This window comes from Gossypium hirsutum, chromosome A05 (assembly GCF_007990345.1).
Source record: "Gossypium hirsutum isolate 1008001.06 chromosome A05, Gossypium_hirsutum_v2.1, whole genome shotgun sequence".
Taxonomy (NCBI): domain Eukaryota; kingdom Viridiplantae; phylum Streptophyta; class Magnoliopsida; order Malvales; family Malvaceae; genus Gossypium; species Gossypium hirsutum.
The window spans coordinates 93,034,179-93,045,287 of NC_053428.1; the positions used below are offsets into that span (position 1 = coordinate 93,034,179).

General features: G+C 33.6%; 1 non-coding gene across 1 annotated transcript; it reads right to left on the reverse strand.

Annotated features, from left to right (window-relative positions):
• Positions 1-9,947: 9,947 nt before the first annotated feature.
• On the reverse strand, positions 9,948-10,054 carry LOC121229925 (small nucleolar RNA R71). The gene has a single exon (XR_005927876.1). It is a non-coding gene; the product is annotated as a small nucleolar RNA R71 (small nucleolar RNA).
• Between the last annotated feature and the right edge of the window lie 1,055 nt (positions 10,055-11,109).

The window sequence follows — 11,109 nt, forward strand, 5'->3', positions numbered from 1 at the left end:
AAAAGGATCTAGCCTGGACGGGTGATCCAATCCCTATATAGCCCTCCCGAAAAATATGTGTAAACGGATTTAGCCCAGTCGGGTAATCCGAATTAGGTTCTGAATTTAGCCTGGACTGGTAATTCAGATCCGTTCACATCAGAGTATATGTTGTTGTAGGTGATTTAGCCTGGACTGGTAATCCCGCTATAAGAAAGGACGTTCCCAGGAGTGAGCTTTTTAGAAAGGGAAAATACGAATTGACAGACATGAACTTGTAAAGTGATCTAGCCTCATGAAAAAAATGTGTACTAAAATGGATTTAGCCCGGACAGGTAATCTGATTAGGATCTGAATTTAGCCTGGACTGGTAATTCAGATCCGAACTCATAAGGGTAATTGTCGTTGCGAGTGATTTAGCCTGGACTGGTAATCCCGACATTACCATATGATTTTATACTACAGGGGATTTAGCCTGGACTGGTAATCTCGTTGTAAGAGCGAAGTTCGCAAGAGTGCATACTTGAAATGATCACTTGTATGAATTGACAGTGAATCGGATATCCATCGAGATTCCGAGAAATTCAATGAGATTAATATGAGAAATGAAATAAAAAAGCTCTTGCCATGATAAACTCATTTATGTTTTATGATACTGTTATGATACATATGAATTGTCACGTTTGGACGAGTGTTGTGCTAAATAATAGCACAAGTAAATGCTCGAAACCCATGGACTTGTGATAAGAATGAAAATGAATGAGTGATACTTATGAGAGTAATTTCATGAAAATCTTGTGATGGTATCATTATATTATACTAAAACAGTTTGGACAGCAGCAGTAGTCCTAATTTGAAAATTCACCAAAAATTGTGGAAGTTGTGTGACAGCCCTAATTTGACCATAGTCGGAAAGTGGTTTCGGGACCACAAAACTGAGTCACAAAAATAATTAACCGTTATATTATATACTTATTCTACGTGTAAATGCATGTGTGAAAGTTTTATGCTTTGATTTTTGTCATATGTATGTGAAATTTATTAAATAGGACTTATATGAGACATTTTTGAAATGTGATAGTTTAATGTGTAATGGTCTATTAATGCATGTTATAAAAGTAGGGACTTGCATGTCAATTATCCCTTTTTGTTATTAGTAGCCGGCCATGATGATGCTTTATATAAAAATATATATATATTAATTATCACTTAAAATGGCTTTATATTTTATATTATTAATGAATAAAAATAAAGGAAAAATGGGTGATGAAAACAAAGCTTTATCTTTGTTCTTGGCCGAAACGAAAGAGAGAGGAAAGGGGAGAAAACTCCATTCGGTCACCTTAGGCTTGAATCAAGGTAAAAATTCATATTAATTCTTAAAATTGTAGTTAATTTTAAGTTAGTTACCAAGTTCTTTATTTAACCCATGTTAAAATTTTGGTTTTGGGGAGGATTTGAGTTCTCGACCATGGTAGAAAATGAAAGGGATACATGGTTGTCTTCAAGTTTAATGAATAATTACAAATGAATGATGTTTGAGATAGTTTAAGGTGCTTGTAACTAGTTTAGATGAATGAACAAAAAAAAAATCATCTTGTGTATTGGTGTAATTGCCGAATTTGAACTAGGGATATTTTTGAGTAATGTTTGTATTTTAAATGATGGAATAGAGTAAATGCTTGGAATGTGTTATGCATAAATTATAAGTTGGATTAAAGGTTGTTATATTGCCTTGTCATTTTCGAAAATGTGCTTTGTTAAAGAAATTGGGTGTTTGATGTTTAACTGATGTAAGTATATGTATATTCGGCTTGTAGTTATATAAGTGTAGTATGAGAAAATAACTCATAATTAAATGCAATGTATGTTTCGGTAAAATTGGTCTTGTTGGCTATTCATGTATGTATATATATATATATGCAATACTACGTAGTGATTTCTTAGCTTATGTGTAAAAGTATATACAAGCATGATTATAATAAAATTGTGGTTTTTGAGAAGTTGAATATTAATATACTCAAATAGTCAGGTGAGTATTCGGCCAAGTAAATAAAAATGCAATTATGTATATATATAAATGTGTGTGTGTGTGTGTGTGTGTGTGTGTGCATTTGGCATGGGTAAAACAAAGTGGCTGGTAAGTTGATTGAAAAATAGACAATTAGTGTATTTGATTATTCGGCCAAGATGATGTTTAAGTGTGAATGTATTTATATGGATGTACTTATAAGTATAACTTGAGATTAAATGGTATTTAGTCACTATAAATAACCATACTTGTAGAATTTATTAAATACATAATTGGTCTTTTGTAGATATGCATATAATTATAAAGTTGTTAATGCCTAGTAAGGTGTTTGGTTGTGCATGACTAGGGAATATATATATGCATATGGTGGTTGATAGTTATTTATTAAGCCATATGTACCTTAACCTTAAAATATACATATATTATATTAAATTGCCTATTTGATAAGAAATTAAATAAATTCAATTGTTTAAATCAAGCTCAAGAGCAAAGGGGAACTAGATCAGATAAGGGAAAGGAGAAAGCAATCGAATAGCCTATCCGCCACTGTTCAAAAATATCCAAGGTAAGTTTTGAGTAATTATAGTTGTTAGATAATTGATGTAATGAGATAAGTATGATAAATGAACTGCGACCTATTGTCTCTACTTGAATAAGGTTGTTTAATAAATAACTTGAGTATATGGCATGTAACCGAATGGATATTAGGAGTTAAGCTGAGATAGTGAAATGGTTATGTGTTCATGCGTAAAAGTGTTGAACCGAAAGTTATATTGAAAGTGTGTTTTCTTTGTGTGCTTATACTCGAATGAAGAAATTGAAGTACAAATGTGATATGTTATGTGAGTCGAGTTATCATGTGGGTAAATACGCTTAGTACTCGATATATTATATATCCGGGTTAAATCCCGTAGGCTTCGTGCTGGTCATATATATATCCGGGTTAAATCCTGCAGGCTTAGTGCTGGTACTATATCCGGGCTTAAAGTTCCGCAGGCTTTGAGCTAGTGACTGGATTCGGGCTTTGAAACCTAGCAGGCTTAACGCCGGTGATTCGAATGAGATTACCAATTCAAATGTTCAAAGCAAACTATTATTGAGTATGTATGATACATGGTAATGACCAGGTACGTATTATGTATTTCTATGTGAATTGATTGCAAGGTGAGTCATTAGTATCAAATAACGATAAAATTGTGTGGATGATTAATATATCTATGAATAAGAGAAATGACCTATTCGGTCGATGCCTGTCATTATATAAAAATATGTGAATTAAATTAGTTGTATGAGCCATAAAGTAAAGTGAAGCATGTGCTGAAAATTTCTTTGTGTATTTATATTCGGCCAATAGGCTTTATATGTGGTATACTTGTGTATATTCGGCTGAGTGATTGTAATTAGAATACAAGTTTTTCGATATTTAATGTTCGTTTTATATGATACGTTTCGATTGTTTGAAATGCTTAAAACTTACTAAGCATAGTAATGCTTACTTTGATGCCTTAAGTCTCTATTTTATAGATCTTGTTCGTCAGCTACGGTCTCGAGAATCTCAAAGTCTAAGTCGTCCACACTATCTAAGCCTTTTGGTTCTCTAGTAGTTAAATTTCGATAATGGCATGTATAGGCTTGACTTTTTGTTGTTAAATAATTATCTTTTTAATGATGTATATATGTATAACCATGTGAAAATGGCTTGATAAGTTACTATATGTATTCCAAATGGTTAATGTGAATGTGTGGTTGAGATTTGATTAATGTTTTCAATGTTTGATGTGAATTGAACTTAAGAATGAATCACTATACCTAATTATCTTGATATGACTCTTTTGTATAAGGTAATACTCTTTAACGCTCCGGCGACGGGTACGGGTTAGAGTTTTACATTTTATTGGTATCAGAGCTACTGTTTAGTCGATTCTAGGACTAACGTAGCGTGTATGAGTCTAGCTTTACATGCCATATAGTGTTAAACGATAGTGTGACGATTTCTGACAGTTAAAAATGTGTTTTCGTATAGTAATGGATCCCGATCCCAATCGAGCGGTAGCTGATGATGTTGAGAGTGTAGCGCCTGCTCCCGCGCATGAGACAGCACCGATGGACTCTCAACGTATTGCAAGCAATCAAAATGATGAGGCTAGACAGGCTTTTTATAGTGTGATGAATGATTGGTTCAATCAATACATTCGAACTAATACGGCTGCTCCACAACTCCCACATCAGAATAATACGCCCCCTGCACCCATGATGCCTCCGGTAATTGATCAGATGAGGTTGAATAAACCCCCGGTTGACAGAATTCGAAAGCACAAAGCTACTGAATTTAAAGCTACATATAGTGATGATGCCGAGCAAGCTGAATTTTGGTTGGACAACACTATTCGAGTACTTGATGAACTATCTTGCACACCCGATGAATGGCTGCAATGTGCTATATCTTTGCTACGTGATTCTGCCTATTATTGGTGGAATACATTGGTTTCTGTTGTACCCAGAGAGCGGGTGACATGGGAGTTCTTCCAAACTGAGTTTCGAAAAAAGTATATCAGTCAGAGGTTCATCAATCAGAAACGAAAAGAATTTCTTGAGCTTAAACAGGGTTCTATGTCGGTTACTGATTATGAACGGAAGTTTGTCAGACTTAGTAGATATGCTCGGGAATGTGTATCGTCTAAGGCTATTATGTGTAAACATTTTGAAGACGGGTTGAATGAAGATATAAAAATGTTTGTTGGCATTCTTGAAATACGAGAGTTCGTAGTACTTGTCGAGCGAGCTTGTAAAGCCGAAGAACTTAGTAAAGAGAAAAGAAAAGCTGATGTCGAAGCTGGAGAATTTTGTAAAAGATCTTCAGGAAAGTCTTTTCAGCAATCATCGAAAAAACTTCGAGATGATTCAGGCCGATCAAAGAACACTTCGGGTTTTTCCAGACGAGACCACGATCAGGGAGCTCCAAATAACTTAACAGGGAGTTCAAGCGAGCCATGTTAGGAAGCTCATAAGAGCCTATATCAGGACGCTCACAAAGAGCTGCATTTATGTCCGTAATAATCACAATCAATTGAATCATGTAACAGGATGCTCACAAAGAGTTGCAGTAGTGCGCAACACATGAAAAATCACTACCGATCAGGATGCTCACAGGAACTATATAACAAGATGCTCGAGAAGGTTTATAACAAGATTGCTCGTCCGAGCTATAGTCTGTCCGCAACATATGCAGGACTTTAATCAATACGCGAAAATACTGTATCCATCAATTTTCATTATTCATTCGGGACTTAACATTTATCCAACTTTATCGATTATGTATTCAATTTCACATCAATAATATTTACACAATTCATACACACAACATTCAGTTTAAGCATTTAAATAAACACGATTTAATTACACGAACTTACCTCGTTACTTGTTCGTATACAGAAATCTACTAATCCGTTACTTTTTGTTTTCCTCGATCCAATTCCGTATTTGGTCTTTTTAGATCTATATAAATGAACTTAATCATCAATTTAATCCACTTCATACTCAATTGTATTCAATTTACATCCTAGGTAAAATTACTATTTTGCCTCTATACTTTTCATAAATGATATTTTCGTCTCTACGCTCAGAAAGTGAAATTCATGCAATTTAATCCTTATTCCAGGCCTAACCAAAATTTTCATATAACATTTACGTCACATGTATTTCACAAATTTAGAAATTTTTCATTGCTTTTACATCTTTACAATTTAGTCCCTAAATCATAATTTCATCAAAATTCATTTTACAAAAGTTATTTATCTATCAACAACCTTTCATTTTCTACCATAAATTTCAAATTTTCAACATATTCATCCATGGTAAATTTTCTATACTTCGATATATTTATCATCTTTTAATTATTTTCATTTCCAATTTAGTCCTTATCATTTTCTAATTTTTCCATGGATGAATCATCAAAAATATCTACTAACTTTTCTTTAATGGTATAATTACCATATAAGGACCTCTTATTTTGAATTTCATAGCTATTTGATCATTTTAGCTACTAGAACTCAACTTTTTCATTTTATGCACTTTGGTCCATTCCCTAATTAGACATGATATAGGTAAAATTTTCTTATCAAAATTTTCATATATCTTTCCTATCATAATGTAGACCATGCAATGACATTAAAATAAATTTTCTTTTTAACTCGGATTTGTGGTCCCGAAACTACTATTCTGATTTCACTAAAAAGGGGTTGTTACATGACAAGCATATCTCTAGTGTTTAAGAACAAACGATAAGAAAATTTATTTAATTTTAAATAATTAACTATTATGATGCTTAGATTATTAATTTTTTACATTTATATACTCAACCCAAAGATCGAATTTTGAAGACATATATAAACAATTTAAATGAAGGTGCACCAGATGTCACTTATGGACACTTGTGATATGCAAGGAAAAATTTTGTAAATTTTTTTTTGTTTGTGTAATCTTGAAGCCCTAATTATGCTTCAAGTTCACAAAAGTTATGTTTTACAAAAATTTTCTCTGTATCTCGCAAATGTCCATAAATGATATCCGATGCACATTCGCTTAAATTGTTTATGTATGTCTCCAAAATCTATTTTTTGGGTTAAGTATATAAAAATAAAAAATTAGTAATTTAAACAGCATAATAATTAACTATTTAAAATTAAATAATTTAATAAATTTTTTTATCATTCATAATTGAGCGTTGGATATATGCTTGTCATCCAAATGAATAAGCTAATTTTTCATTTAAAAATTATAACAAATAAAATCAAATGGAAGAGAATAAAATTCAAAAAAAGAATTAAAAAATATAATTGAGTACTGAAAATTGAAAATTAAAATGAGTATTGAATAGTTGGATCTTATTTAAGGATACTGCAAAAGTTAATTGGATTTTCTTTAAGAAATTACTGGCTATTTTACCCATCTGACCTAAAAAAATCAATATTTATAAAAATGACCCTGGTTTAAAAATATTCATCCAAATCACTTAAAATGAACAATAAAATTGGATTATAGGAACTAGATGATTGGCACCACTACTTTTTCTATTAAAGAAATAATTTTTGGGGTTTTGGTCACTAGATGGCCGGCACCCGTGTATTTTTAAAAGAAATATTTTTTGGGGTGTTGGCACACTGATGGCTAGCACCCTTTATCTGACTAAAATTTTTTGGGGGTGTGTGGTGCCGGCCAACAAATGGCCAAAGTCACCCAACAAAAGGGATAGGAATATTGCAACATTAACCCTTCATTGTTTTCTCATCTTTTTTATTTCCCAAGTTTAATTACATATTTTATATTGCAATATTGAACTATTTATCATGTTTTTTAATTATTATTGCATCACTCACATTATTATGAAATTTAAAAATTAATTTAAATTTAATATGCACAATTAAATTAGATTTTTTTGATAAAATTAGAACATACTTTAATGATTTTCATCTTTTATAATAATTCAAATAAACATGGCTAAATTATTGTTTCTTTTATTTTAAAAAGTAATTGTAATATATTTATAAATTTAAAAAAACTTACCTTATAGATTAAATTAATTTATAAAATGAAATTTTAAAACATAAAAATAACGTGTAAAATATGACAACACAAAAAATCCATTATTCAACTCTTTGACAACATGAAAAACCAAAAACTCTGCCCTCCCTCTCTATCTATCCATGGGATGGAAGGGCGGTGGCCTTTGGTGTCCTCTCCAATTAAAAATTAGGGCCTCATAATCCTTACAATATCGTCATCGCAGTAGAGTTTAACCACTAAGTTCGGGATGGATTGGTGTTGTTCCTCTACGCCTAGGACACCAGAATATCGAACCATGAACGAAGAAAGGTGTGCAAGAAAGGGAAAAGTGATAAACCATAATTTATACATATTTTTATCTCATGCTTAGCATAATTTTGGATGAATTATCCTTAGAATTGGTGAATTCGATGCTCCTAATCCTTTAATTTCATGTTTTATACTTAGAAGAGCATATGAGAGTAAAAAGAGCGAGAAACGGGCCAAAAACGGAGAAAATGGGTCAACATGGGAAATCAACACGGCCTGGACTTCCTCACACGGGTAGTTTACACACCCGTGTCCATTCAACAGACTCGAACACGGTTTGAAGCCACCTCACACGGGCATGTCCCTGTCGAGCCCAAGTCTAGCCCTATTCGGAAAAGGCCACTCTTGAGGGTAGGAAGCATTCTAAAGCCTATATATACACCCCACGAGGTACCTAGAAGGGACACACGGAGTAGGAGGCAAGGAATTACTCGAATAAAGCCGATTGATCCATCTCAGAAGCCGGATTCACCTTCAAGACTGAAGATCTCCCTTCAATTCCCTGTAAGAGTTCTTGGGTTTTCTTTATGTTTTGTTATCATTATTCTTTTGAGATGTTTTCTTTCATAAATATGAACTAAACCCCCTAAATACCTAAAGGAAATAAAACCTAAGACGGATCTTGTTATTATTATCTGAATTATATGATAAATATTTGACTTGTTCTTAATTATGAGTTATTAATTCTTGCTTTAATATTCCAGGATATTGATTCAAGAATTGATGTGCTTATTCAGAGGAGCAAAAGTCCCTGTCTAAGAGTAGATCTAACATAATTAAGCGGAGTTGATTGCACGCCTACAGATACGGTGACATAATTTTGCTGGATTACGGTGAAACCTAATAAGGGAATCCATAAATTGAGTTAATGCAACACTAGGGTTTTTAATTAGAAAGAGATTTCAATTAATCAACCTAGGGTTTGATGTTGTTAGTCTCGAAAGAGATAATAATATAACTTAGGGATTTCTACGGATCAAGTCAAGTGAATAAATCGTCTGATTCAGAGTCAATAACAAGTGAAGTTTAGGTGGATTTTTCCCTTAGGTATTGTCCAAATCATTCAGTTTTCCCAAAATTTATTTCCCCAATTTACTTTCTGTGCATTCTTAGTTTAGTAATTAGTTTAGATAAAACAAACCCCTTTATATTTAGGCTAGATAATAAAAAGAAAGTTAATACTAGTACTTTTAGTTCCTTTGGGTTCGACATCCCGATCTTGTCATAAGCTATACTACTGTTCGATAAGTGCACTTTCCTTTGTCATGATAATAGTTAGATTTCAAGAACGAACATTCATAAATTATAAAACTTATCATGATTCACATCAGATCAAGTTTTTGGCACCGTTGCCAGGGAACTAAGATATTAGTAACACTTAATTTCTATTACTTTAGCCATTTATTCTATTCCAATTTAAATTTTTTTATTTTAATTTTTGTTACTAAATTTTCTTTTTCCTTCTGGCAGGTTTTTATAGTTTATTACTAGAAGAAACCCATCGGGACCATTACTTTTTTATAGTGAGACCGATCACATAGCTCACAGAAATCGAAGAGAAATAAGGCGAAGCCTAAGATACACAGAGGAAGAGCAAGAGGACGATATTTCCACCACAACCGAGGAGATGGCTAAAAATTAGGAAAATCCGCTACCTCTTGCAATTGCTGCTAATCCAGTAAATTAGAATCCTACTCCACGCACTATGTATGATTATGCTAAACCTACTTTAACAGAAACTAAGTCAAGTATAGTTAGGCCTGCTGTTGCTGCAAATAATTTTGAACTGAAACCTAACACGATTCAAATGATACAACAGTTTGTTCAGTTTGATGGTTTGCAGGACGAGGACCCAAACACTTATTTGGCAAATTTTTTGGAATTTTGTGACACTTTTAAAATCAATGGCGTTTCTGATGATGCCATTCGCCTTTGGTTATTTGCCTTTTCATTGAGGAATAAAGCTAAACAGTGGTTGAACTTGTTACCACGAGAGTCAATCACTACTTAGGAACAAATGACTGAAGAATTTTTACTTAAATATTTTTCGCCAGCTAAAATGGCTAAGTTGAGGAATAATATCTCTTCTTTTGCGTAGATGGATCTAGAAACACTCTATGATGCATGAGAGATATATAAGGATCTTTTGAGAAGATGCCTTCACCATGGGTTACCACTCTGGCTACAGGTTCAAACTTTTCACAATGGCTCGAATCCTTCGACTAGACAGATGATTGATGCAGCTGCTGGTGGGACTGTCAATAATAAGACACCTGAGGAGGCTTATGAATTTATAAAAGGGATGTCACTGAATAATTATCAGTGGCAAGTCATGAGGACAAAGCCAACGAAAGTAGCCGGTGCTTTTGACATCGATTCGGTCACCATGCTGACTAATCTGGTAGAACTTTTGAATAGAAAAATTGATGGTTTACTTGGTTCTTCACAATTACACCTAGTAATACAATGCAATGCAAGTGGAGGAGGAACGAGCAATTCAGAATACCCACCTTATAGCCACAACATGGAAAACGAGCAATTAAATTATATGGGTAATAATCATTGACCTCAAAATAACCCATATAGTAACACATATAATGCAGGTTGGATGAACCATCCCAATTTCTCGTGGGGTGGTCAAGGGAATCAAAGGCCACAACATCCTCCAGGTTTTCAATAACCTCCTTACCAACAGGAAAAGAAGTCGAACCTTGAGGAGATGCTAACAAAGTTTATCTCAGTGCCAGAAACTCGCTTTTAGAATACCGAAACAACACTTAAGAATCAACAAGCATCGATCCAAGGGCTCGAAACTCAGATAGGACAGCTCGCTAAACTAATTTCTGAATGACCACAAGGTAGCCTGCCGAGTAACACTGAATCTAACCTAATGGAACAACTCAATGTGATTACCATTCAAGATGAGGAAGAGTTAGTTGAACCTGAACCAGAACCGAGGCAAGGAATTGTGGTAAGTAAAGGTAAAGGTGAGGTAGTCCACAGTGAGCAAAAATCGCTAAGTAAAAAGTACAAACCACGGGTGCCATACCCCAATGCGACAAGGAAAGACCACACAGACGAACAACTTGGTAAATTCCTTAAATTATTAAAGAAATTACATATTAACTTACCGTTTATTGAAGCTCTTTCGTAGATGCCAAACGCAGTTAAATTTTTAAAGGAGCTTTTAGCAAATAAACGGAAGTTGGATGAGGCGTCGCATGTGG